We start from the raw sequence: 7500 nt of genomic DNA, 5'->3' as shown, positions 1-7500 counted from the left end.
GTTGTGGTGTGGACCTGGTATGGGCCCAGGGGATGTCACTTGTGTCACAAAGCCAGCAAATCACTGTGTGGTAGTGGTTGAGGACAATAGTAAGCGACGTGCCAGAATGTGGTATCAGGTACTGCAAACCGGATGAATTGTAATTAGGTCTGTGCAGAACGTCTTATGGGTATTCAAGAAAAGCCCACAGCCTGAGGGACTCGGCTGGTCGGGTTTGGAGGGGGCACTGTTATGGCGTGACTCTCACCTTCCCGTCTAAAGATACTTCAGTCAAGGTAGTAAGTCACCATGACGATATCAGGTGTCTTTTACGTCATAGTCACGGAGCCGTGATCTTTAGCTGAGGAAGGACATCATCTTCCTCTCTTTCCCTTCCCCTCTCTCTCCTCTATGTGTGTGTGTGTGTTTCACGTTTGTCTTTTTGCCTCTATGTGCGCGTGTATGTGTGTGAGTGTGTGTGTGTGTGTGTGTGTTTGTGTGTGTGTGTGTGTGTGTGTGTGTGTGTGTGTGTGTGTATGGCTTTCTGATTATGTGTGTGTGTGCATGTGTGACTGACTGTGTGTTTGTGTATCTGCCCTGTGCGGGCCACCAGTTTCATACAGTATTTTTGCTGAGTCATTGCTACTCTCGCTGGCCGGTGGCCCCACTGATGTCCCACTGCTGGGTGTAACTGTGCGGAGATGTTCCCCCCTGGTGTCCACCCGTCACTCCAGCCACCGCACCACCCCACACCACAGCCCTTGCTGCTCCAGCAAAACCACAGAGCCATCTCGAACCACAGACTAGGGATGGGCCATATCGTATCGTCCATGATATACCAGTGGACCTTCTCCCGATGATAACTATGTGTCATCCTTGCTCCCTTGCTGGGACTGGCCAAGGAGACAGTTGAAAGCAGTACTATTTTAATATCATCACTGATATTATCGGGGGAAAAATACTATATCAATATACACATAATATATTATAATGTAGCATAACTTAATATAATATCAGATAGTATCATATAATATAATACAATATAATATTGTCAACCCTACCACATATTAATTTCTACAGCAACATCATAGGACCGTCCTTACCATCATTTAACAGTCCATGAACAGTCCTTTGCTAAATTAGTCTCCCAAGGAGACATGGGCCTCCAGCACCCGTTATTATTATTAACAAACCAGGCAGCTATAGCCTCATGTTTGTGTCAGAGCCTGCTCTCTTTTACGATGCACCATCAACAAGGCATCTGAGTGGTTAAGAGATTTAACACCGGTCCCCTACAACATTTATGGTCTCTCCAGATACATATATACTTCATCCAAATACATTCTTTTATTTGATGTGAGTCTGGAGGAGCGCAAAGCAACAGAGAGTTGAGCAGAAGGACAGAGAGGAGGGACGCATCAAGGGTCGCATTTCAACCTGGGGCTCCAGTTAAGCTATTTGCACACGCACTGCCAGCTGGTGATGTGTCCCGAGAGAAAGAGAGGGGGAGAGAGAGGATAGAGAAAGAAGGAAGGAGAGGGAGAAAGAGAAGGAGAGAGAGAGAGAAAGAGAGGGGGCGAGAGAGAGAGAGGAGAGAGAGAGATTAAAAGAGACTGACGTCCTCTGACATCTCCCTGGCTGAATACTCATCAGCTGCCAAATGTTGGCAGGGGTGACCCACGGACGGGCAAAAAAGGACATTCAAGGGCATGACACGCTCTTATGTCATTAATTTCTTTCTCCTTTCTGCCTTCCTCATCCCTTCCTCTCTCTCTTCTTTTTTCTCTCTTCTCTTTCCCTCCCTCTATCAATCTCTCTTGTAGAACCATGTAGTCGTTATCTCTCAAACAATCACTGAGGAGAGAGGACAACATACACAACTGGTTTCCCTTGATTCCCCTTTTTGAAAAAAATGCCATCCAAAAGCTCTCCTTTTTAAAAATAGCCCTGTGCCTGTCACCAATCCCCTTGCTCTCTCTGAGATCTTAAGCTTTGATAATCTCCTCTGTGGTGAAGCGAAACCGTTCAAATTCAGGTTAATGTGCAATTCACTCACACACGCACACACACACACACACGCACACACACACCCACAGACACAGACACATACACACACACACACACACACACACACACACACACACACACACACACACACACACACACATACACACACACACAAAGACACCAAAACAGTTAAGTGAATAAGTTCTCCCTAAGGATGTGCTGTCAAAACACTGCTAAAGCAATCGCCTCTGTTCCCTTTCATCGGACTACATAAAAGAGAGACAGGACCTTCACTTCCTCTCCTCTGTTAATCTCCCCTAGCATCTTATTAGTCATCAGTGGGGGACATGTGTTGCTGCAAAAACATCTGTGGATCTTCAGGCAGCAAGGGTAAAGAAAACACACCGGATTCAGCTTTTGATATCAAAGCAATGAAAGGGAAATGTAATCTTGAACTGACCTCTCAATATTATTGTGCCTCAATATACACGCAGTAGAATTCGTTGCTGAAATAAGGGAACAAGGCTGACCACAAGCACACACAAGACCAATGGAGATAGGTGTTAGAGACTCTGAAGGAAAGACGCAACACTTCTGTTAAGTTTTGGTTTTTGAGGATGATCAAGAGCTTTAAAGGAGTTGTGTGAAAAGGCAGGCCAATGGTTATGGCTGAGGCGCTCACAGACTACTTGCTGTGTCATGCTATGTCCTGAACGGACTCTTGTCGCTGTGTTTCTGGAGTGGCACTTGTTAATGTCTCTGTTTGTAATCTGTCCCCAGCCATCATGAGTGAGGAGGGGGATGAGTCTGGGACACCAGACACAGTGTACTTTTGTTACAAAAAACAGACATGCTTTTGATCTCTCTAAGTAAGGAGAGAGGTGAAAAGACTTGGAGAATTGTGGCTCAAGGAAAAATGAGAGAGAGAGAGAGAGAGAGAGATTATCAAAACATAGCATGGATGATTAATCACTGCTGCTCTATTTCAGTCATAAGGATGAATTATAAGTCAATTCACCATCTGCATGATACCACACACACACACACACACACACACACACAAACACACACACACACACACACACACACACACACAAACACACACACACACACACACACACTCATCTGAAGGCACAGGCCAAGGCCATTTGCTGTAGCCTTGTCCTTACCAACACCAACCCCACCAAACCCCAAATATGGCTTGGGCACGTACGTATATATGGCGGAATAAAAGAACACTCCCATGAAAACCACAGTAGCACTCCAATGCCTCCGCTGGAATAGTTACCAAACATGGCCCTCTGCCAATGTGTGGGCCACTGAGTGCTTCACTTAGGAGAAAGAGAGGAGGAAGAGAGAGAGATGGAGAGGGAGAGATAGAGAGAGGGGTGGAAGATAGGAGAGAGAGAGAGAGAGAGAGAGAGAGAGAGAGAGACTTATTTATGGCACAGCAAATGGAATGCGAAAACCTAGCACTTCGAAATAATCACCTTCTGAGAGAATGAGAGAGAGAGAGAAGAAGAAGAGAGTGACGAAGAGAGAGAAATGTTCATACGTACAAATCTAGGATGAGATTTTGTGGTCCAGGCACATAAACAACCCCATTACTTACCCATTAAAAACCAAGAAAATACTGCCAAATGATTCTGAAAATAAACAACAACCAGCCACATGCATAAAGGCTTTGCTCATCAACCCACTGTCCTTGGAACTGGTGATGACACGATCAGTGCTATGACACAAAGATGAATAAGAATTATGATGACCTCATGTAGCTTGTTTACAACATCATAATATCCTCCCACACACACACACACACACACACACACACACACACACACACACACACACACACACACACACACACACACACACACACACAAACAAACAAACAAACAACCCCACTAACTATAAGGATGGATCTTAGGTGAAAGCCTCAACAACAAACAACCTAGAGTTCATCAACCTATTCAAATATATTGACGAACACATCTGCGTGCTCCGTTGCTTAATCCTCGCTCTTACCTACAGCAGCTCTGTGTCTCGCTGTATCCCTAAGATGCTCTGGGTTCCACTCAAAGATATGAATACGTTTCTACTGAGGTGCAGGGAGGGGTCCTTCAGGAACACAGTTGTCTGTGCATCTGCCCGATGAGAAACATGAGCTCCCGGTGCCCTGGGTGATGCTGCCAGCCAGGACAAGCCCATGCCCTCCTGCTCAGCGGTGATGTCATCACCTTCCTATCACTCCATCACGGGACAATTTACTCTCTGTCTCTCTGTCCACCCCCTCCCCTCTCTCTCCCTCTCTCTCTCTCTCTCTCTCTCTCTCTCTCTCTCTCCCTCTCTCTATTCATCTCAGTAATGCCATCTAATTTTCACTCTGTCTAGCAACCTCTGTTTCTCTATCATTTTTGACTGCCTTGGGTAATCTCTCTCTTTCTCTCAGCCTGACTACCCCAGTCCCTCCATCAGAAACACACTCTCTCTCACACACACTCTCTCTCCATCTCCCTCTCTCTCTCTCTCCTCTATGTATTTTTAAAGAAATCTGCATCATCCAGAATTCAAATTAGAGTCGCCCACCATTTGTCATCACAGGTCACAGTGTCAGTTAATTCTGTACATTAATATGATGTTACTTCTTTTAGATATGTATGGGAGAGGTATTAAGTCATACTCCTAAATAGGATAATTTGTCCCTGTGTGGGAATGGGTTTTTCTAGATAGGACCTCATTTAAAAATGGAAAACCCTAGCATACGGGTCATTCATAACCCTCTTATGGCATAGAGGAATAGACTCCAAACCCTTTCTGGCACTGATATTCTTGTAATACGAGTTTAAAGATGGCAAGTGTCAAAACATATAGTATGAAATAATGAGTATGAAAGAAAGAATATATTTTCAAGGAAGTGCCAGTGATCGCTGTACTGAATAATGACTGGAATAGCCTGACTTGACTGGGTACTACATTAAGGGACAAAGACAACAGCTTGAATCAATAGGGACACACATCTTTTATACAACCAAATAGAGAGAAAGGTTTCATGCCAAAGGATAAAGTGAATGGATGCTTTTAAAATAACCATTCAAAATGTAGAGTGTATTTGAGAGCAGAAATGGGGGGGAGGGGGGGGGGGGGGTTCTGACCAACCTGTTTACACCTAAAGTTTTCATCTCTCTCCAATAATGTCTGTTCTTCAATTTGCATCATGTATGCCAGCCTTCAAAACGTCAATTTACATTGCGATCACCGAATGACAGAAATACATAGCAACGATGCAACACTGTGGCATCCATTCACAGAAGAGGGTGGGGGTGGGGAGTTGGTGGGGGAGGTCCCATCCAAAGAGAGGCTGTCTCTCCTGGTCGCCATGGGAACCACTCAAGGAGCTGCATGCATTGCTGCTGAGCGTTGATTACAGGGTGAGATAGGAAGCCTCAGCATAAGGTGAAAATGACTGGCTGACTGGCGTCCTATTTGATAACCTGTTCCTCATAATGGTGCTGTGTAGTGTTATAGGCTATACTGTGGAGCTGAGCATAATGAAATAACTGAGCTGTTGTTGATTGTGCTGGTGTATTTATTACGAATGCATACGTTAAAAATAACCTCACTGGGCTGTGTGGTCTGTGGCCAGTGTGCTGCTTGTCCTTGGCTGTGAGGATAAATAGATTCTCCGTATATATGAATGGCTGCTCCTTGGTTCAAGACAGTCCTTCTTCCAGAACAATCCTCTTACATCCAACACTGATCTCTGACCTTTGAACCTTTGACCTGTAGGGCTCTGGAGTGACTACACACCACCAGGAAAACAACCAGCTAAGTTCTGGGAAATAATTAAAAATGGTTATATACAGTATAGCTTTTTGATGATTTTTGAAGGATTTTGATTAAACCGGTTCTAAAGGACTACGAGGCGAGCGGTCGCAGGTTGACAACGATCAGAGAACCTTCAAAAGGGTTTCACAAAGAGCTGTTTGATCTTAAAGGAGAATTCCGGTGTGATATTGACCTAAAGTGTATCGAAACATGATACCGAGTGTGAACGTATGTCTCATAGCCCATCTCGGCTTGTCCCCTGCACTCCAAAATCTGGCGCTAGTTAGCCGATGCTACCAACATCTTTTTCAATAGTGGTGCTTCGGCATCGGGCTAGCCATGCAAATAAATCACTGTTTTACACCCATTTACGAGGCTCAATGTATCTCCACACTTCATTGGTAGACTTCCGAGGGCCCTGACATTTAAAACGAGACATTGAGAACTTTGAAAAAGCACTGGTAGTTTACTTACAAGACGATTTATACAGACAGTATCTTCACGAAGTTTAGCGTTTGCAGCCATCTTGAATTTAGTCACGATAAGTCGAGCAACGAGTAAGAATGACCAGCTATGATAAGGGATCAGATTCCAAAAATAATTCAGTGGAAATGCATGGATTCCAGTTGCTGCTACTGGAAGAAACTGGAATCCATGCATTTCCACTGAATTATTTTTGGAATCTGATCCCTTATCATACCTGTTCATTCTTACTCGTTGCTCGACTTATCGTGACTAAATTCAAGATGGCTGCAAACGTTAAACTTCGTGAAGATACTGTCTGTATAAATCGTCTTGTAAGTAAACTACCAGTGCTTTTTCAAAGTTCTCAATGTCTCGTTTTAAATGTCAGGGCCCTAGGAAGTCTACCAATGAAGTGTGGAGATACATTGAGCCTCGTAAATGGGTGTAAAACAGTGATTTATTTGCATGGCTAGCCCGATGCCGAAGCACCACTACTGAAAAAGTTGTTGGTAGCATCGGCTAACTAGCGCCAGATTTTGGAGTGCAGGGGACAAACAAGATGGGCTATGAGACATACGTTCACACTCGGTATCATGTTTCAATACACTTTAGGTCAATATCACACCGGAATTCTCCTTTAAGTAAATCTTCTTAGGGTTTCTGTTATGGAGATGGGCTTAACAACATAAACTAAAGGGATTTTGGATTACATTTTTTTTTTCAACCAGAGAAAGTCAGCATACCCGAACCACCCCCTTCCCCCACAGTCCTCAATCACTGAACCCAAAGGTTAGCCATTCATTTTATCATCTGTAGGCTGAGGTTCTTTCATGCTCATACCTGCTACTGTATGTTAAGCTACTTAAATTAAACCACTATATATAACAACAACCATACTAGGATAACCAACAGCGTATCATTGAAAGACAGACATGCATGCATGATGCTCCTGAAGAGGTTTCTGACGGCGATATCATACATCATGTATAGCAACATAACAGTAAATGTCCATTTTCAACAGCCGGGACATAAAACAACTGAACGTTTATCATTCCCCCTCCATTGTTATTTTCCTGTCATAACACGGACTGACAGCTCGAGGGTTGAGCGCTCTTTTGCCTGGAGAAACGTATCACTGCAGAATCACTGAATATCATGGCTTGTTTAACATGGTTTGAGGATATCAAGTAGGTCAATCAAACACTGCGTTATGCACAGTAGTGT

General features: G+C 44.0%; 1 protein-coding gene across 1 annotated transcript in view; it reads right to left on the bottom strand.

The window, feature by feature from the left end:
• aatkb (apoptosis-associated tyrosine kinase b) overlaps positions 1 to 7500 on the bottom strand; it is a 56160-nt gene that overhangs the window by 47951 nt on the left and 709 nt on the right. The gene's annotated exons all lie outside the window — the stretch shown is intronic.

The sequence above is a fragment of the Alosa sapidissima genome, chromosome 24, assembly GCF_018492685.1.
Source record: "Alosa sapidissima isolate fAloSap1 chromosome 24, fAloSap1.pri, whole genome shotgun sequence".
Lineage (NCBI taxonomy): Eukaryota > Metazoa > Chordata > Actinopteri > Clupeiformes > Clupeidae > Alosa > Alosa sapidissima.
This window is presented reverse-complemented; position numbering and strand designations above follow the sequence as displayed.